The following is a 22,329-nucleotide window of genomic DNA, read 5'->3' on the forward strand; positions in this document are numbered from 1 at the left end:
AAAACCAAAACGCACAACAGCTCCGCCCGAATCAGAGGAGTAAGAGTTGAAGTTTCACATCAGAGCTGCAAATGTCACACGTGGAAAAACTTCGAGAAGAAATCCAGTTCCTAATGTCCGAGGGATATGAGTTTGGGCTATTTGTATTTACAAATTATCTCTCTCCAGCGTCCATTTCCTTAAACACTCGATCATAAGGACCCGGTGAATGTCTGTTTAAATGTTGCTCGGTGAAAATTTCAATCACCTTCCACTTTGTAACATAGACACTTAGTAACTGAACAGTTTCCACTCAAAAAAAATACAGAAAAAAATTCCTCTTCAATCTTTTAAATTTATTTTTATTTTCTCTCTACGATTTTAATATGAAGCCACACAACTAAGGTGAATGAAGTATGGATTGTGAAAAATGGGGAACGGAACTACATTGACACAGACAGAGGAACACACACAGACATATACACCGAGAGTGACAGAGGCCTGAGGAGAGACAAACACCCAGAAAGAAAGGATGTCACCAACTGGCTCAGTTTGTTCCATTTGTGACTGCAGATTTCGTGAATCCATACAGATTAATTTAAATAAGAAAGCGCGGGTGTTTTTGTTTTATTCTATTTACCCGATAATTAATCCTGTTGGTACCTGGTTAAAATCGGGAATAATAAGAGCCGCAGTCAGCAGGATTGCAACCTACATTGGGAAGCCCGATAGATCTTGAAACCATCGCTTCAAACACTCGTACACGACTAACAGCATATCCATAGTCCATGCACACTCATATCAAATCAGAGATGGTGACAAAATAAGTCACTCGGCCCATTGTGTCCCTGCTGGCTCTCTGGAAGAGCAACTCAACCAATTCCACGCACCCTCCTTTCCCCCACAGCAATTTATATTTGTATTGCCTCTCCCCGTTCTTCCAAACAAAATCAAGGACCGCAATCCGCACGCTCTCCCCACCCCCCGCCACCCGCCCGGCATTAAACTGGAGTTGCCTCTTGTCCACCCAAACAGAATTCCTAAAGTGCCAGAAAGGGGGAAGCATCTGAAAGTTTGGCAGCCGCGGGATTCGGACCCACTCCGCCAGAGACTGGAACCTGAATCCAGCTCTGCCGTTTGTAGAGCACATTGAATCAGATTGTAGATATCAGCACAGAAATAGCAAGGGTATCTTGATAAGAAAAAATGTGTTGTTTTAAATTCGCTATGAAATCAATTGCATAAATCAATTATGTTTATGTCAAAAAGTATATATAGAACTGCAGCAGCGAAAGCGCCAATTCCTAATCACCTCTGCACCAGAGAAACTGTTTGCAAACCTCACAACCGGCTGATCTGTGCTACCTGTGCCTTTTATTCTCATTCCAGTCCTCGCTCACCAGAGACACGTTTCCCCCACAAAATTACATGTTTATATCGAACACAAACGACTTCCTCAGCCAATGACAACAGCGATTGCTGTTAACTGGAACATCATTCATTGTCACGCAGTTTCGGGCTGTCACTGGGTCCTTCAGTAGCAAACAGAATAAAATAAATAACAAAAACTGCCACCTCTGCTGTCACCCAGCGAGTTCCAACTGATACTTGTTTTTTTGTGAAAAGAGGAGTTAGTCCGAATCCCAGCGCTGCCACAGTTTCAGTCACATTCCCCCTTTCAGGCACTTTAGGAAGTTCCTTTAGGTGAGCAAGAGGAGATTCTGGTTTAATGCTCCTTTATTTTGACAGGAAGAACGGGGAGAGGCAATACAAATATAAATGGCTGCGGGGGAAATTCGAGTGTGTGGAATCGGGTGAGTTGTTCTTCCAAAGAGCCAGCACAGGCGCGATGGGCCGAGTGACTTACTTTTTCGCCATCTCTGATTTGATAAGAACACCTTTGAACTCGGAGGAGCTGTTGGTCATAACTCAATGTTTAAGGTGATGGATTTGAAATCCACTGGTGTCTCCCCCTGTCGGTTTGAATCCTGCTGACTACAGTTCCCATTATTCCTCATTTCAACCACATGTCACCAACTTCATCCCTGCGGCTCCTGTGAAACTGACAAGGCGAGACATGGCAGAAATTCATCACTGAAAGTAACTGACACACATCAAATTCTGCCACTTTCATGTCGCATCTTTTAACTTCCTGTTCTCCCTCTCAGACATTTCCAGGTCTATCAAATGTCATCTACCTGAAATGTCATCCTGGTCCTCGTCCACTGAATATGGTTGACTTTCCGGGCATTTGATTGAGCAGTTGGCTCCATAGCTCAGTGGTTAGAGCACTGGTCTAGTAGACCAGGGGTCGCGAGTTCAACTCTTGCTGGAGCCTGTGGTTTAGCTGATGAGACCATGTTCCATGGGAAAATGGGCGATTGGTTGGACAATGCAGCAAAACAATATTGATCCTTGAAAAGGTGCCGTTCCCAGAACTACACACAGTCCTCCAGGTTCGATCTAAGCAGGGCTTCGTGTATCTGCAGTAAGCCTCTTTTGCATAACAGCCTCTGTAACAGGTTGTACAGCAAGAGGAATTAGATTGTAGATATCGAATAAGGAGTACTCTTTATTGTAATTATTTCTTTTTATTTCGAAGACCATATATGAATCCCCAGCACAACTCTCCATATAATTGGGTCAGGGAAACTTTGTTAATTTTCACACACTGAGCATGGACACTGCAGAAGCTCCTGCACCTCTTTCAATATTGGTTTTCTTCAATCAGAGTTTTCAAAAGGGAATTGGGCAATTATTTGAAATGGAAAATAAAACTGCAGGGTTATGAAGGAAGAGAATGATATTGGAACTAAGTGGAAGAAAGCACACACCCGATGGGTCGAAAGGCCTCCTAATGAGCTGTGTAAATTTACAATTAGATCAATTTCTCTGCAGCATTCCAAAATGTCCCACTCCAATTCAATACCTGTAAAACAGGATCTTGCAGTGCAGCATGTCTACACAGTTTGACATTCCATAGAAGTCCCTTTGGCTTTTTCTCACAACTTGTTTCTGTGGTGTAGTGACCTGGCCAGCGATGTCCATATCCTATAAATGATTAGAGAAACAAGTAGTGGTTTCACGTTCACTTCACATGTGCTAGGTCGCTGGTTCGAAAACTGACGGAAACATTATTAAAATTGAGCCATTTAATTGTGAGAAGTTGCACAATTCCCGTTTGTTGCCAAATAATAGCTGAATACATTATCTCACAGCCATGTGACATTGGCACTTCCCCAGGCTTTGACTGATTTTCTCCAAAAGGCATGGTTGTAAGAAAGAGACAATAAGTCAGACGAATTGCAATAAGATAGTTCACACGTGTGTGAAGTGTTGAATAACCTGTTGATGTGCTGTGTCATTTTATGATTCTAATGTCAAGTCAATTTACCTGCCGCATGGTTATGTTTTTCAGCCGAATTGTACTTCCACAAAACAGGGTTCGGAAGTGCAGTAAGACTGCATGGTTTGATATTCTAAGTCAGTCCATGTGGTTCTGCCCATTGTTTCTGTAGTGCAGTGGTTACTACGTACACGCAAAAGGTCCCCTGTCTGGAAATGGGTAGAAACATTATCGAGATTTACACATCTAAGTGTGAGGGAAAGTTTCATAATTCACATTTGTTGTTGAATATTAATTGAATATAGTATCTCACCGCCACATTAAATCTGCCCTTCGCCAAGCCGCAAAAAGCCACCCCCCGCCCCCACCCCACCCCCCCACCTCCCCGCTCCAAAATCAAGAGGGATGAAACTGACTAGGCACAAAAACTAGCAGTTTCTTTAGTTGACAACAGAAATTAATGAGTTTACAAATGCAAATTCACAGTTAATTACTGACTGAAAGATGACGACCAGTGTGATCCAAAGACTAGCGTCATCCTAAAGATAGATGCAACTGATACAATGATTGAACATGAGGGAGTGGGAGAGATGGTAGAAAATCACTTTGTATCGCGCTTCATCATGGATCTTTATTCTTTCATGAGCATCGCTGGCCAGCATTTGTTGCCCATCCTGAATTGCCCTTCAACTGTGTAACTTGTTAAAGCATTTCAGAGGGCAGTTGAGAATCAACCACATCCATTGTGCGTCTGGAGTCACATGCAGGTCAGACCAGGTAAGGACGGCCGATTGAATTCCCGAAAGGACTGGTGAACCACATGGGTTTGTATGGCAATCAATGATAGTTTCATAGTCATCATGACTGAGGAAATACTGAGGACATGTCTGATCAGAATAAACATCTTTTGAAAGTTCACCATGAAAGGAATTGCATAAATAGCTTATGCTTGTATCGAAAACTGGAGAAGGAACCCTAGTCCAACTCTTAATTTCATTGGGTAAGGGAACTATTCATTAAGGCAAAGTGCATGGATTCTGCAGAAACTCCTTCTACAAAGGGGAATTTGGCAATGGTTGAAAGGGAGAAAATTCTGATCCATGGAAAGAGAGAAGGAATTTGGGATTAATTGGCAAGATTTTTGTAAAAAGCTGGTATAAATAAAATGTGCGGAAGGTCCTCTTGCCGCGCTGTGCCATTTGATGATGACATTGTTGATCAGTCTGTCTCCAGCATTTCCAATGAGAACAGCCGAATTCAATTTCTTCAAAACAAAGACCCAAAGTGCTGCTGCATGACGTCACCGTTTAACATTCCAGACAGCTCCATTGGGATCCAGGCAGGGAAATGGTTCTGTAACCTTGTGGTTACCCCGCTCATTTCGCGTGTGCAAATTACTCCATTCGATGCTCGTGAAAAACATTGTCACCCAACTGTGTGGAAAAGTTGCATCGATCCCATTCCTGTTTGTTGTTGAATGTGATCTGAATGCTACATCTTGCAGCCACATTAGATTCGCTCTTCAGCATTTCTGAAGATAACATTCAGCAAAATAAGAATATGTTTCTGCTGGCAGCGGGTGATTGGAGAGTATGGGGCTGGAATATTGCTACTTTTTCCTGTCTCAGTTACCGTGGAGCGACTAATTGATGGGTTTGTTTCAATCCAATAGCCTCATAGATCTGTATTAAATTAGATGGGGGTACATGATCGTTCATTTTCTTTGTCATATCAGAACTGAATGTCCATAAACAAAGCTTGATGTGGGAGCCGAGTTTGCAACTTGTGGGTGGGGGTGGGAGGATTTTCTTGTGGTTTCAGAGGCCCGAAACAAACCAGAGCGTTAATGAGTAATGACGGGGAGAAAACAGTGACAGCTTCGTCCCTGAGTGGTCTCGAACCACCAACCTTTCAGTTAACAGCCGAACGCGCTGACCAATTGCGCCACAGAGACGTGACGAGGTAACATATCCTCTATAAAATATCCTAAACCAATGGCTCAGCGAGTGAAAGCTTCAGATTGCCGCGACTGGAGTGACAATTATTCTTTCTCAGTTTTACTCTTCCCAAATAAAAGAGTGGGACATTCATTGTGGATACATGAAAACAGTCTGATCCCACCCACTGCAGACACATCCATGTCACCGGGAACCAGCTCTCGTACAACCGGTGCCGTCTCCCTTTGAGTCTTTCGCTGTCTTGTCTGTTACCAAGTATTCTGATTGTCCTGAAGCCGATATTAGGTTTGCATTCCTGATGTGCAGTAACGAGAATCCTGTCAAAGTCTCAGATCAGTTAATTTCACTGAGAACATCAGAGTCAATGTTCCAGCGTCTTAAAGAAGGGAAAGGTGCCTTGACTGTCTCTGGTCAGTCGGACAGTTCACCCTTCATTCTCCTCTGATTCCGGTTCACAAAGAGTTTCTAAAGATTCACAAAGCTGGAGACTGGGTTTTCTGGTTTGGTTCCTTCTCCATTTTCCTACCTGCCAACTGACAATATTTTCCAAAATCTCGTCTCAATCCTCCGCCTTGCATCTTGTCCAGGGATGAGGAAATTCAGTTTTGTGGAGAGATTATAGAGACCGGGCTTGTTCTCTTTAGAGCAATGTCGGTTAAATGGAGAATTCATGGAGCGGCTCAAAATGATGGGGGTGGGGGGCAACGGGGATGGGGCGGTTTGATGGAGCAGATAGGGAGAGACTGTTTCCACTGACGGGGGTCACTAGCCAGAGGACTGGAATTTAAGATCATTAAAGAAAGACAGACTTGCATTTAGTGTAGTGGTTATTACGTTTGCCTAACAAGTGCTTCGAAATCGGGCAGAAAAATTACCACAATCTGTTCAATCACGTTTGTTGAATATAGTACCTTCCAGCCCTGCCTTCTGGTCAATGCTTATAGCGCTTTTCCCGACCAGCGGGCGTCTCAAAGCGCTTTCCAGACAATGAAGGACATTTTGAAGTGTCGCCATTGTTGTGATATAGAAAACGCGGCAGCCAATTAGCGCTCAGCAAACTCTCACAACCAGCAACGTCATAATGAGCGGATGATGTGTTTTTGTGACGTTGACTGACGGATGAACAGGACACGTGGCTGTGAGACACTGTATTCCCTTAATATTTAGCATCAAACGTGTAGTTTTGGATATTTGCTTCCCATTAAATTAACATATTTTGATCATATTTCTGCCCAGTTTCAAAGCGGGGACCTTTCACATGTGATAACCACTCCAATACAGAACAATACCTGACAGAGCCAGAGGCACCTACACATCATGTTAAACTGTGAGGTCCTGCAGCAGCACTTTGGGTCTTTGATTTACGGAAATGGAATTCAGGTGGCAGATTTAGAAATGCTGTCGTCAAATTAATCTGATAATGTTATCATAAAATGACATAGCACGTGAGGAGACCATTCAGCCCTTCTAATCAATAACAACTTTTTACAATGTTCTTTCCAATTAGTCTCAATTTCGTTTTCTTTCTACATAACCATGATGTTTGACACTTTCTATTCATTTTCGAATTCCTTTTTGAAAACTCTGAGTGAAGAAAAACAATATTGAAAGAGGTGCAGGAGCTTCTGCCGTGTCCATGCTCAGTGTGTGAACATTAACAAAGTTCCCCTGACCCAATGACATGAAGGCTTAGGCTGGGGCTTCTTAAACAGCTTTCAAAAAAAAAATGAAGTTCATTTCAAATGGAATTTGCAAAGGAATTTTATTCTGACCAAGCATCTCCTTATTTTCCCCTGTCGATATGGACAATCTAATTCCTCTTGCTGTTCAACCTGTTACAGAGGCTGTTATAGAAAAGAGGGAAAGGTTTGCTACAGCTATACAAGGCCCTGGTTAGGTCACACCTGGAGGACTGTGTATAGTTCTGGGAACGGAACCTTATAAAGGATAAATATTTGCCTTGAAAGTTTCAGAGGAGCCGCATTGATTCCTTGGTGGGTTTTGGAAATTGGAAGCTGTACATCCGCAGTTTGTGGCACTATTTCACCTCACTGTTCACTTCGTGTTCATGTCTAACACATTCGATACTGTTATTGGTTGAACAAGTCTTCTGTGTTTGAGCTAAACGTGCTATTATTCGGCGCTCCCACTCCTGCCACCCGGGTTTGGCCCTCCTCAAGGAATGTTGTTTTCTTGTTGCTGTGTGAACTGTCACAATGAACTGATCCTGGAGTCTCTTTCCTGTGGGATCTACAAAACCCCTCACTTCTCTTCCTTTTTCATTCTCACTCTTTGATTTCCAGTTGGGTTGGAAGCACGTGAAACAATCGCATCATGCATGGCTTAGTCAGTAGAGCAGACGGTTCTTAATTTTAGGGTCGTGGGCTCAAGCCCCAGGCTGGACAGCGCCGTTTTTTAAACTTTGCTGCTGTGATGGGTGAATCCCAGCTCCCCAATCCTCCAGCAGTGTCACCACTCAAACTGAGTCCTTCTCCATCCTCTTTGTTAGTATCACAGTTGCTACTGTGCGAGTGTAAACTGCCTTCGGCTTCACTGGAAGTCAGAAAGCTTTAGTGCTTTCATCCACCCCAGCCTAGATTCACTTCCCGTTTTAACCGCTCTGCTAACTAATACAATGGCAGGGATTCCTCGTGCAAACTGTAAAAACAATCCTGAAATTTGATTGAGGGAATTGTGAAGTGATTCATGTTGGTCAGGAGAATGAGGAGAGGCAACAACAAATAAATTGTACAATTCTAAAGGGGTTTCTCTGTTACACAGCGAGTGGTTAGGATCTAGAATGCACGACCTGAGAGTGTGGGGGAGGCAGATTCAATCGCGGATTTCAAAAGAGAATTGGACAGAAAATGCAGGTCTCCGGGGAAAAGGCGGGGGAGTGGGACCAGGTCAGTTAGTTTCCAGAAGAGTAAAAGTTCTCCCTTTTCAGACGGAGATGAGGGGATTTTTTTTCTCTCTCAAAGGGTCGTTGGTCTGTGGAATTATGCTCCCCAGAAAGCATTGGAGGCTGGGTCACTGAATTTATTCAAGGCAGAATTAGACAGATTTTTGATAGACAAGGGAATCAAGGCTTATGCCGGGGGCGGGGGTGGGGAGAGCACGGTGGTGGGGGCGAAGGGGTCTCTGGTGGGGGAGCATGAAAGTGGAGTTGAGATCAGAACCAGATCAGCCATGATCTTATTGAATGCTGGAGCAGGCTGGAAGTGTTGAATGGCCTCCTCCTGTTCATTACTCCTATGTTCCTCAGACGAGGGCCAAATATAACCTTGTCTCTGATTCTTCAATACTATGGGAGGCTCGAGGGGCAAAATGGTTCCATTCCTGCTCCAGTTGTTCTGTTTTAATTCAGGGCTGGTCACACTCGAAGCAATGGTTGAAGGCTCATTCGTTGTGGTAAGTGTGGTTGAGTGGTTTGAGAAACTGGATTTAAATTATATTCAAATCGCACCGCTGTCAAAATTCCAGCTAATTCGCTTTCTTTCGGTCTCTTCAGTAAATCCCTCAGGATGCTCTGGGGAATGCCGATGTCTGCAGTGCTTCATTTTGTTGGGAAGAATGAGGAGGAGCGATATAAATTGTGGTTTGACCAGAAATAGGTGAGGCCGAGTCCAGTTTTCTTTGCTGCAACACTTCTATGATTTTGGTTGAACAACATGATTTGTTTACACAATGGCTGTAGTCGTGGACGAGTTATTAATGAGATGGATTTGAAACCCCATTGGGGTCGCCCAACGCAGGTTGGAATCCTGCCAACTGCATTGTTCACTGTTTCTCCCTTCAAATTCCTCTACAGTTGGTTAAATGGAATAAAATCGCTCTCGTAAGTTTTGTCCTGCTTCGCTTCCACGTTCCTTCATTTCCATTTATCGACAAGCATTCACCAAATCTGTAGTCGGGAACAGAACAAAACTGAACCAAGTTGGTGGTATCATTGTTTTCTGTGCGTTTCGCTCTCCTCAGGCCTCTGTCACTCTCGGTGTTTTTGTCAATGTGTTTCAATGTGGTTCAGTTCCCAGGGGAGTGGACACATGTCTACGATTGCAAACTTTATTCACTTTCGTTATCTATCATCATGGTAAATGGTAAACTGAATAACAACAGGTTTGCCAGAACTATAACACAGAACTGCTTGCGTGACAAACAGTATAAGCAGCATGTGAGAGGCAGAGATAAGCGGTCCCACAGCCAACGGAGCAGATCTAAGCTCTGCAGTCCTGCCACATCCAGTCGTGAATGGTGGTGGGCAACTGAACAACTCACTGAGGAGGAGGTTCCACAAATATCCCCATCCTAAATGATGGGGGAGCCCAGCACATCATTGCAAAAGGTCATACTGAGGAATTTGCTACAATCTCCAGCCAGCAGAGGGGAGTGGATGATCCATCTCGGCTTCCTCCAGAGGACTCCAGCATCACAGATGCCAGTCTTCAGCCAAATCGATTCACTCCACGTGATATCAAGAAATGCTGAGGGCACTGGATGATGCAACGTCTGTGGGCCCTGACAAAATTCAGGCAATAGCACTGAAGACTTGTGCTCCAGAACTTGCTATGCCCCTAGCCAAGCTGTTCCAGTACAACTACAACACTGGCATCCACCCAGCAATGTGGAAAATTGCCCAGTTATGTCCTGCATGCAGAAAGCAGGAGAAATCCAACCCGGCCAATTACCACCCCATCAGTCTACTCTCCATCATCAGTAAAGAAACTGAAAGGGTCATCAACAGTGAGATCAAGCAGCACTTGCTTAGCAATAACCTGCACCCTGGCACCCAATTTGGATTCTGCCAGGGCCACTCAGCTCCTGAACTCATTACAGCCATGGTTCAAACATGGACAAAAGAGCTGAACTCATGGGTTGAGGTGAGAGTGATTGCTCTTGACATCAAGGGCATATTTAACCGAGTGCGGCATCAAGGAACCCTAGCAAAAATGGAGCCAATGGGAATCAGGGGGGAAATTCTCCACTGGTTGGAGTCACACTAGCAGAAAGGAAGATGGTTGTGGCTGTTGGGTATCAGTCACCTCAGCTCCAGGACATTACTGCAGGGGTTCCTCATGGTAGAGTCCTCGGCCCAACCATTTTCAGTTGCTTCATCAATGATATTCCTTCCATCATAAGGTCAGAAGTGGGGATGTTCGCTGATGATTGCACAATGCTCAGCACCATTCACTATTCCTCAGAAACTGAAGCAATCCATGTTCAAATGCAGCAAGATCTGGACAATATCCAGGCTTGGGCTGACAAGTGGCAATTAACATTTGTGTCACACAAGTGCCAGGCAATGACCATCTCCAACAAGAGAGAATCTGACCATCGTCCATTGACGTTACCATCACTGAATCCACACCTATCAATATCCTGGGGGTTATCATTGACTAGAAACTGACTGGAATAACCATATAAATACTGTGGCTACAGGACCAGGTCAGAGGCTATGAATCCTGCGACGAGTAGCTCATCTCCTGACTCCCTAAAACCTGTACACCATCGACAGGTCACAAGTCAGTGGTATGATAGACTGCTTCCCATTTACCTGAATGAGTGCATCTCCAAGAACACTCACGAAGCTTGACACTGTCCAGGACAAAACAGCCCCCTTGATTGGCACAACATCCACAAACATTCTTTCCCTCCAGCACCGATGCACTGTAGCAGCAGTGTGTACCATCTACAAGATGCACTGCGGCAATTCACCAAAGATCCTTAGACAGCAATTTCCAAACCCACGACCATTACCACCTAGAAGGACAAGGGCAGCAGATAGATGGAAACACCACCACCTGGAAGTTCTCCTCCAAGTTACTCACCATCCTGACTTGGAAATATATAGCTGTTCCTTCACTATCGCTGGGTCAGAATCCTGGAATTACCTCCCTAACAGCACTGTTAGTGTATCCATACCACATGGACTGCAGTGGTTCAAGAAGGCCGCTCACCACCACCTTCTCAAGTGCAACTAGGGACGGGCAATAAATACTGGCCCAGCTAGTGAAGCCCACATCCCGTGAATGCAAAATTAAAATGGAAAAAACATTTCATCCAGAGAGTGGAGGGCGTCTGGAATTCACTGCCTAAGTTTGTGGTTGAGGCTGAAACGCTGAAATTATTTAAAAGTACCTGGATCAACACCTGAAGTGCTGTAACCTGCAAGGCTACGGACCAGGTGCCAGAAAGTGAGAATATAATGAGCGGCTGGTTTCTTTTTCCTCTTTTTTGGCTGGCGAAGACATGATGGGCTGAATGGTCTCCTTCTTCATTGTAACATACCTATAATTCTTTGGTTCTATGTTGAATGATGTTATTGATGATTGAAAGGAATGCATTGCAACCTTGGGGCTTTTTTAGGTCGATTACCTTCTACACTTTGAATTTCAGAACAAACTGAGGCTCCAAATGGAACATATTTGTCTTTCTGCGCGTTGGAGACCAGAGCAAGTGGATGCACACATCATCAGTTGGCAGAGTGAATGACACTGGACCTGTCGGTTGTGAGTTGGAGCTGCTTGATGGGCGCCATTGATTTTAAACTTTGCTGCTTTCATGGGTGATCCCCAGCTCTCCATTCCTCCGACAGTGTCAACGGTCAAACTGAGTCTTTCTCCATCCCACTTTGTTAATATCAAAGTTTCTGGGTTTATAAATGGAAACTGCCCCCACTTCAACGGAAGCGGAGAATTTAGTGCTTTGAATTTGGTGCTTTCACTGCCGCAGCCCAGGTTCAATTTCCGGGCAGGGAAATCCTTTCCCCTCCCGTTGTGTGAACTGTCACAATGAACAGGGATTCCTTATCAAGTGAAAGTAGGCCTGGCAGCGTCTGTGGAGTGAGAAACAGTGTTAATCTTCCAGTTTGTTGATCTTTTATCAGAGCTGGAAAAGTCAGGTGGAAAACAAGTCCAGAGGCGGAGGGAGGGGGCTGAAAGGACAAAAGGGAAGGAGTGTGATAGGCTGCAGAGAGAAACTGACTAAAGGGATGAGGGTACAAAATGTGGGTGGGAATGAGAGAGATTTTTTTCTGCCTGTTGTTCAGGAGTGACAAAAGTCACTCCTGATTAACCAATCACAATGAGCAGATCATGTGTGTTTGGTTGAAGGATAAACAGTAACCAGGCCACATGGCTGTAAGATACTGTCTTCAACATACGTGAATCTGCAGATTTAGATAATGGTTCTGTGCAGTCTTGAACCAGGGATTTTATCTTGTGTCAGGCAAATGTGACAATCACTGAACTGCAGAAACAGGAGATAACCTAAAAGCTCAATGGGCTTCAGTGAAATTTTAAGTGGTGACGTCATGCAGCAGTACTTTGGGTCTTTGTTTTGAAGAAATGGAATTCGGCTGTTCTCATTAGGAATGCTGGAGACAGACTGATCAGCAATGTCATCATCAAATGGCACAGCGCAGTAAGAGGTCTTTTGGCCCAACGGATCGACATCAGTTTTGTACAAAGAGCTTTCTAATTAATCTGAATTTCTTTGTCTCTATCCATAACCCTAATTTGTTTCTCCCCCTTTCAAATCTTTGCCCAATTCCCTTTCAAAACTCTGAGTTGAGAAAAGCAATATTGAAAGAGGTGCAGGAGCTTCTGCAGTCTGTGAAAATTAATGCGAAAATTAACAAAGTTTCCCAGACTCAATGACATGAAGAGTTGGTTTCCGAATTTTTTTACACTTATGGAAATTTTAAAAATAGTTGATTTCAAATCGAACATTCGAAAAAAAGTTTATTCCGACCAATCATCTCCTCATTTTTCTCAGTCGAAAAACACAATCTAATTACCTTATACCAACATTTCATTGAGAAAACACGCACAGTCAAATAGGAAAAAAGGAACATAATTTGAAACATCGAAATAATGAAACATTGAAATAAAAAAGTTACTACTGGAGATGATTTCTGTATGTTATAGAAGTGCAGGATGATCTGATTAACTGACAGAGCTGGTTCGAGTTTCCCAATGACCGATTCCTGCTCCTTTGCTTCTGCTCTATGTTGGTGGCAATACCAGTGAAGGAAACGATAGCTAACGCTTTTGCGTATAATAGTGTGGCCGAACAGTCTAAAGCCCTGGAATTAGTTTCTAGTCACTATGGAGGCGTGGGTTCGCATCCCACCGCGGCCAAATGTTAAGTTTTCTTTTTGGTGTCTGCAGCTACCCCATTAGAACCAGCCCGCATTAAACCCAGTGTGGTGTTTTACTTTGATAGGAAGATCGAGGAGAGACAATATAAATATGAATTGCTGTGGGAGAAAAGGCGAAGTGTGGAATTACAGTAGTTGATTTGCTCTTCCAGAGAGTCAGCATGTGAATGACATGGTGAATGACCTCCTGATGTAGCCGCTTATGGCTTTATACAAATGTCATTAATGCAAATCTGGGGTTTGTATTCGTCACTGAGTTGTTAAGGTGACGGGTTTTGAATGCTTTGGGATCTCCACAGGTAGGCTGGAATCCTGCCAACTACTCTTATCATTCCTGAAATTTTCAATGTACCTGCGCAATTAATTACCGATTAAGTTGAATAAAAACCACCCAAAATCTCCAGCGTGCTCTGATTTCCATTCGTCTGCAAGCATTCACAAAAGTTGCAGCTAGAAATGAAACAAAAACGGAGCCAGGTTGGTGTCAGGCTTGCTTTCTGGGTGTTTGTCTCTCCATAGAGAGAACCCCTTGCCCTCTGTCACTCTCGGTGTATATGTCTGTGTGTGTTCCTGTGTGCGTCACTGTGTTTCAGTTCCTCACTTTTACCATTCAAGCATTATTCACGTTAGTTGTGTGGCTTCATGTTAGGACGGTATAGAGAACAAAAAGAGCAGTTTTAAAATATACAAGAGGAATTTTCTTTCTCTTATTTGAATGGAGACTTTTCAGCTTCTGAGGGTCGGTTTGGTACAAAGTGGAGGTTGATTGAAATTGTCACTGATCAACATTTAAACAGACAGACACCGAGTCCTTGTAGTTGAGTGGTTAAGGCAACGAACACATCGGGAGAATGAATTTGTAAATATAAATAGTCCAAACTGAAATCCCTCGGACATTAGGAACTATTTCTACTGCTGTCAGGTGTCGCAAGGACCAGGAACGTAAAAGTTCAACAATAAATGTTCTAGGAACGGATAGGATATAATCACCAAGAAAGGCTGAGCAGCCTGAAGCTCTTATCTCCAGAAAAGAGAAGGCTGAGAGATGACCTGATAGAAATGGGATGCTTTGTTGTTGTTTCTTCAGGGATTCGAGGTGCAATTTATTTCTTCAGCTACAGATTTACATCATTTGAATCTGCATCAAACAAACAATGAAATGTTTAGATATATAGAAAGAAAGATTCTACGTTGAGATGGAGTTCTTAAAATCAGATTTTGTCATCTGCTGAATCAGCATTTTTATCAAACTCTCTCTGTCATTGGATTACAACAGTGACTACACTTCAGAAAGATTTCATTGGCTCTAAAGCGCCTCCCGTTGTCCAGAGTTGATGAAAGGCTCTGTTTAAATGTAAGCCCTTATTTCTCTTCTTTCTTTCTGTCTGTCAATCTAAGTTAACAATCATATGAAATGGTGAAGTGTATCTGTTCCCAGTGTCTACTCCACTCTCGGACTCTATCTGTCTGCCTTTGCCTCTGTATATCTGCCTCGCTCTCTTTCACTCTCTCAGTCTCTCTGTCTGTGTCTCTATCTCTGTTGACTCTTGTGCTCTTTGTTCACCCCATTCACTCGCTGCCTGTGTGCAACCAAAATTCACTGGATTGATTCCTGAGATGAGACGGTTGTCCTAGGAGGAGAGATTAAATGGGATGATTCTGTTCTCTCTGGAGTTTAGAATAATGAGAGGTGATCTCATTGAAAAGGCTGACATTCTGAGCCAGCTTGACAGTGAACATGCTGAGAGGCTGTTTCCCCCTGGCTGGAACTGGGCTCACATTCTCTGGATAATGTGTCAGCCACTTAGGACTGAGGTGAGGAGACATTTCTTCACGCAAAGGCTTGTGAATCTATGGAATTTTGTAGCCCGGATGTCTGTGGATCCCCAGCCAATGAGAATATTGAAGGCTGAGGTCGATACATTCTTGGGCTTTAAGGGAATGAAGGGCTATTGGAATTAGGTGGGAAATTGGTGTAGAGTTTGGGGATCTGACATGATCTTATTAAGTGGTAGCGGAGGCTCGAGGGGGCTTATGGCCAATTTTTAATGTTCTGTTTCAGTGGAAACACCATCAAGGCGACAGGAAACCGCAGGTTGAGAGAGGTAGCCTGGCCGAACGGCCTCAGGTGCTGGGTCCAGGTTCCATTATTTGTGGAACCGCTGCCAAGTTTATTGGTGGTTCACTTGTGGGCCATTTTGAATGCTCTCTTCTGAAATCAAAGTGCCAGCTCAAAGAGAATGCGGGCGTGTATAGGGTTTTATTTTAATTGGGAGAAGGAGGAGAGGCAATACAAATAGTAATTGCTTGTGTGAGAATGTACAGGAGTGGAAATAGTTGAGTTGTTCTTCCAGACAGAGCATGGAGAAGATGGGCCGAAAGCCCGCCTTCTCTGCTGCAGCCATCTTATGTACCAGCAACATTAACATGTCCATAGGGCCAGTTGCGGTGGTCGTGTGGTTAAAGCGATGGAGTTCAAATCAGTTGGGTTTTCCCGCTGCTTATTATTCCTGGTTTTAACTCTGTGTCTACAGAGTTAATTCTCGGTTAGATTCAATCAAATCCATCCAAGCACTAAAGCATCCAAGGGGATTTTCCTATTTCCGTTCATTCACGAAAACATTCACGAAACTTGTAGTCATAGTGGGACAAAAACAGAGCCAGTTTGGTGTCACGCTTGCTTTATGGGCGTTTGTCGCTCCTTAGATACAAACCTTTGCCCTCTGTTACTCTCGGTGTCTTTGTCTGTGTGTATCCCTCTGTGTGTGTCAATGTGTTTCCATTTCCCGAAGGGGTGAACACATTTTTACCGTCACAAACTTTAGTCAAATTAGTTGTGCAGTTTCGTATCAAAATGTTACAGAGAAAAATATCAGGATGGAAGATGCAGGGGGAGTTTGCAATGTTTGGAAGGAGGTGCAGCTAAGAAGTGGAAGATTCAGCGAGAAGTTTTCTTCTCATTTAACACGAGACTTGGAACCAGATCTGGGAGATACTTGTGTCGATGTAAACAGTAAAATCTCTCCTCTTACCGATTTTACCTTGCAACACCATCTCTATAGTCAGTGCTTTGCAACCTATCACAGCCCTTCTCTCATTTCCTATCTTCACCTCTGTGTTTGTTCTCGGGCCGTTGCGACCAGATGACATTTCCAACTCTGATGCAAAACTCACGCTCTTACACCACTGGCAAAGGTGGTCTGCATTTCTCGATTTAATCAGGAAATTATGCAGACTCACTTTAATAGTTTGCACAAGGTGAATAAGTTACCATTCCCTGACCAGGAATCGAACCCGGCCCATGGCCTGGTAAAAGCACCAAACCTGAACAACTAGACCACTAGGGAAGCTGCGCACGAGCCGTACAATCTGACTTAGCTATGTTACCTGTGCCTTTTATTTTTATTTCCGACCCCTTGGAGCAAAAAGAGGCAAAAGCAGCGTAGAGGAGCTAAGCCAACTCCAGAAACAATTTGGCAGATTTCCTGATGGTCTGGCGGTCAGGATTCGGCGCTTTTGGCTCGGGGTTCGAGTACCAGTCAGGGAATGAAGGTTTGTGGATTTCGAGAAATTGTTTAAACAAGTGTTAATTAGTTATTGATTGAAAACATTTAGCAGCTCTTCCGGAAGCAGAAGAGTGAGAGTATCGCCTCAGAGCTGGAAAAAAATCAAGTGGACAACACAGAGGCGGAGTGAGGGAATGGCTGAAGAGTAGGGCTGGTTGCAAAGCACTAACCAGAGATGTTGGTGCGAGGCAAAATATGGGTGGGAGAAGGAGAAATGTTGCTCCCTACTGATTGTACTGGCACAACTATCACTCCTAACCAATCACAACTGCTCTTTGAAAGCTTCTTTCTTTGCTCTAACTTTTTATAATTTTATGTTTCCCAAAAGCACGGGTCATTCTGCCATTTTATAACCCACTCGGAAGAGGTGTACTTTCTTACCTTGTATTCAGCTCTTAACAAACCAAAACACCAGGTTTGTCACGAGACTAATTGAGCGACACATTATTTATTTTAATTGGGAGAAGGAGGAGAGGCAATACAAATAGTAATTGAGCGACACATCAATGGTGCCAATCCTACACTGGAGCTCACCGCGTTCAAAGAGCACTGTTACCATCAGCCTGTTATGTACCTTCTTGCAGTGCATCTGCTGAACAATATAAGCTTATTGCAGCTCTACTTCCTTCACACTGAAACCCAGTGTGAAAATATGAACAATTTCAAAGCTGAACAACGTACTAGAACATGCTCGTACAACGTACAAACGGACTAGAAGGAGAGTGTGACTGTGGATAATAGGCACTGTGCACATTCCTGTAATCAGAATCTGGGAGAATCAGGAAGATCCTGGTGTCTTTTTACCCTGTTGTCTGCAAATTATCGCCTTGTGTCTTACGAACTGACTCTGTCTGCATCCAGCAGCTAATTGACCTGGGAGCTGGACACGAGACAGGGACAGAAGCAGAAAGAGATGCGACAAGAAAGTGCTTTGTATTTGATGTCTGCCAGTTGCTTTCAATGGTGAATGTCTGCCTTGCAGCGATTAGTTGATTTTTTTTTTACTTTTTTGAAAGCAGCAAGATTTTAAAAGTACCACAGCGCCCAGCATGGGGATCGAATACACAACCTTGCTATTAAGAGTGTTTTGCCGACTGAGCTAACTGGGAAAGTGACCGAGGATCATTCCATATCCCAACATACATGGAGACACTTGTTGCTTTCAACCTGATACCTCAGCTTGTTCCGAATGTCAAAGTGTAAAAGGTAATCACTCTACAAAACCCCCAAAGATGCAATGCATTCCTCTCAATCATCAATAACATCATTCACATCTTTCACTTCTTAGCTGCACCTCCTTCCAAACATTGTGATATATTTTCCTCAGGATTTGTTCCTGGATTTAATATTTATCTGCTTTATGAACTCATTTTGAAATCAGATTCTTTTCAACATCCACACAAATTGAATGGCAAACCTGACGGACAAACAATGGAAAACAAGTGACTCAGTAACACAAATCCCATGGTGCTCATTTTCATATTCTCAACAGTCAGATTTTCAATAAAATGAAGGAATTTTACAGTGAAAAGACTTGGAAAGGTGGTGCGATTTTTATTTGTGACTCACTCACTCGAGTATTCTGTAAATGCTGCTCGGAGGTTTAGTGACCGGGATATTATTTACCTGCGTTTTCCTGAGCCTGTGCTCGGTGTATTGGGAGGTTTGGCGCGGGTTGGAGTATCTTGCGTTCCAGCGATTGGCAGTAACCCGCTGATTGAAGCGGCAGTCGCCACTTTCTGCTGGCAGCGGGTGATTGGAGAGTGCGGGGCCAGAATATTGCTGCTTTTCCCTGTCTCACTCACCAGCTGAGGATGAGCGAATCATTGATGGGTTTGTCTGAATCCAATAATTTCTTAGATTTCTACTGGGTTAGATGAAGGTACATAGTTCGTACAAAACTTTCCTTACTATATTTGACAGAAAAAATAATATTTTTTAAAAAGCTGTTTGTGTGGGAGCTCACTGGACAACAGTAGATCTGTCACCGTTTTGGGGATATTATCTTGTAGCCCAAGTACCCAATGACAACCCGGAACTGCATGACAATGAATGTTGATGGGGGAAAACAGTAAAAGTTTTGCTCCGGGATCGTCTTGAATCACCAACCTTTCAGTTAACAAGAAAACACACTGACCAATTGTGCCTCAGATACTTATACAAGTTCAGTCTACAAGGTATCCTAACCAGGCTGTCAGTGAGTCAAATCTTCAAATCGCCACTACCCAGTTGACTATCGCTCTCTATCAGTTTTGCACTTCCAAAATAAAAGTTGGGTCATTCATTGTGAATACATGGAAATGGTTTGATCCCGCCCACTGCAGGCACATCCATGTCACCGGGAACCAGCTCTCCTACAACTGGTGCCGTCTCCCTTCAAGCCTCTCGGTGTCTTGTCTGTTACCAAGTATTCTGATTGTCTAAGCCGATATTAGGTTTGAATTCCTGATGTGCAGTAACGACAATCCTTTCAATGTCTCAGATCAGTTAATTTCACTGATACCATCAGAGTCAATGTTCCATCGCCTTAAAGAAGGGAAAGGTACCTTGACTCTCTCTGGTCAGTCGGACTGTTCACCCTTCATTCACTGATTCCATTCCGCAAAGAAGGTTTTCATTTTCTCCTTGAGTTCCCTGACCATATCTGGCAGCATCTTTGATTCGAGAGGCATAATTTATTGTTCAGATGTAATGCAGTTCCGATGAAAGGTTACAGACCTGAAATAATAACTATGTTTATCTCTCCACAGAGGCTATCAGGTCTGCTGAGAATTCCAGTATTTTCTGTTTTTATTTCAGATGACCAACATCTGCAATATGTTGCTTTTCTTTACCTGATTAGTGAAACATATAAGATTCTGAGGGTACCTGGCAGTGCGGATGTTGAGAGGATGTTACCTCTTGTGGGAGATTCTAGAACTAGGGGTCGCTGTTTAAAAATAAGCGGTCACCCATTTAAAACAGAGGCAAAGTTTTTTTCCTCTCAGAGAGTCATGAGTCTTTGGAACTCTCTTCCTGAAAAGACTATGGAAGCAGAGTCTTTGAATATTTTAAAGGCAGAGATGGATATATTCTTGGTAAGCAAGGGGTTGATAGGTTATCGGAGGTAGACGGGGCACAGGTTTCAGGTTACTGTCAGGTCAGCCATAATCTTATTAAACGACGGAGCAGGCTTGAGGGGCCGAATGGCCTACTCCTGCTCCTTGTTATTATGTAGTGTTAAGGGTGTGGAACCCATTACCAGTAGATTTTGAGATCCATGTCTGAGCTGAAAACGTGCAGGTAAGCTCACACTGTAAACAGATTGTTCACCAGGTAGAAATGGAAAGGGATTCGCCCTATCATCCCAATTACTGACACAGCAAAACAGTCTCGCCAGTGTTATAAATGATGCAGTTGGTAAAGCGGAGTTATTTATTCCCAGAGGGAAACCTTAAACAACTGTCACAACCTATAATTTTAAGTGCTATGTTTGAGATGCGATCCTAAATTCAGGAATCAGACCACCAGCTCTCGAAGTTTTACATTAAACAAAATGAAACATTTTATTAATTTACACAGATTAAAATATATATACACATGGCTACAAATTATTACTCTCAGAACTTTAAAAAAATTCCCAAACTAATCTCCATTAAGGCAACAGCAACCCGTAGGTTTAACCAGACAGCAGGCAAAGCATTTTCACCATACAAATTCAAAATGAGGTTCTTTTCATTTGTTCCTTGCGGAGTCAATTGGAGCCTTGCAGCTGCCTTTTGATCTCAGTTGCCTCTGTTAAGCACACTCAAAATGGTTGTCTTGTTATACCTACTATCACTGATTGAATGCAAATTCTCATTTTCCCACCAGCCTCTTTGAACACCACCTTTTAACAATGAAAGCCCTTTCATAATACCAATTTTATTAAAAATATAAATATATTACTTGGTAGCTGCTAGGTAGGTGTCCGTTTTCACTCTACTTCTTGAATGCTCTATTAAAAAATGCAAATGCACATTATTCCTCTTACATCTCAAAACTAGCACACATCAAAGCACCCAGGCTAGCTGGCCTTAATCCAAATAAGACACATCCACAGACTAAACCTCTATTTTAAAAGAAAAGTATTTTCCAAAATATTATGTACATTAATAGCTCCATTACACCGTTGGGAGGCCATTCAGATACTTCACGTGTGCAAAGGGCTTTATTCAGTTTGCCCACATGTTAACACTCCATCTTTAAAGGTTCAAAGGATTTGATCCACAATCAGAGGATTGCTACTGGCAACAGAGGGTTTAAAAGCCACCAACTCATCCCATCTGTTAAGATTCCGCTGAGTTCAGATCTAACTTTAGGGGCTTGTTCTGCTGTTCATTACACCCAGGAGAGAATTATGGTGGAGCCCAGAGCAATTTGGTCGCTGTATCAATTGATTCAACAATTTTATGCCTTGCCCCAATGGCACCCATCGGATCTGATTACAGGGCAGAGTTTTTATGCTACATTTTCGCCCTTCAATGGCGGAGCGGCCACCCAGCATTCGTTGCGGGACAGAATGTGCCCTATTCTCCCGACAACAGTTCCTCGCACATGCGCATTGTTGTATATGCTTGGAGCGTGCGCAATGCGGTCAGTTTCATGAGCATGCGCAGTGCTGGTCTGTGACTGAAGCTGCTCAGAGCGGGTGAGAGAATGTCGAGTGGAGCAAACTAACAGAGTTAGTGGGTGTGTGAGAAGGAATGGAGCCAGCGGAGTGGGCAGGGAGGCTTCATATAGACACAGTGCAGGCCGCAGACCCCACATAACAAGGTACGGGTTTGCGGTTGAAGAGAACGGACCGAAAAGCTGATTTTCTCTCTTCGCCAGGCCCGGGGTAACGGCCGCCATCTTTTGGGGGGCAATGTGCAGCAGGGCGCATGCGCGGTCATCCTGGTCCAGGTAGCAGGAGGAGAAAATGTTGTGCATTTCTATCCTGGACTGACAGGGATGGATTTTGGAAACTCCTTTTCCAGGAGGTTAGAAGGGGATGATTTACACACAGCAAACTCAAGCCAAGAGAAATGTTTGTCTCTTCTCAATTTATGTCCTGGATTGACAGTGATGGATTGTTTGTAAACTACTTTTCCACAGAATTACTGAATCACACAGTGCTGAAGAGGCCATTTGGCCCATCGAGTCTGCACCGATAGGTGAGAAGCACCTGACCGACCTACCTAATCGCATTTACCAGCACTTGGCCCATAGCCTTGAATGTTATGACATGCCAACTGCTCATCCAGATACTTCTTAAAGGATGTGAGGCAACCCGCCTCCACCACCCTCCCAGGCAGCTCA

At 43.6% G+C, this 22,329-nt stretch overlaps 2 non-coding genes and 1 pseudogene across 2 annotated transcripts; 1 reads left to right on the plus strand and 2 right to left on the minus strand.

The window, feature by feature from the left end:
• The window catches only part of LOC144698057 (uncharacterized), a 68,087-nt pseudogene that overhangs the window by 28,989 nt on the left and 16,769 nt on the right, over positions 1–22,329 (minus strand).
• On the plus strand, positions 2,245–2,317 carry trnat-agu (transfer RNA threonine (anticodon AGU)). Its single transcript has one exon. It is a non-coding gene; the product is annotated as a tRNA-Thr (tRNA).
• Positions 5,206–5,279, minus strand: trnan-guu (transfer RNA asparagine (anticodon GUU)). Its single transcript has one exon. It is a non-coding gene; the product is annotated as a tRNA-Asn (tRNA).

This window comes from Cetorhinus maximus, chromosome 23 (genome assembly GCF_964194155.1).
Source record: "Cetorhinus maximus chromosome 23, sCetMax3.hap1.1, whole genome shotgun sequence".
Lineage (NCBI taxonomy): Eukaryota > Metazoa > Chordata > Chondrichthyes > Lamniformes > Cetorhinidae > Cetorhinus > Cetorhinus maximus.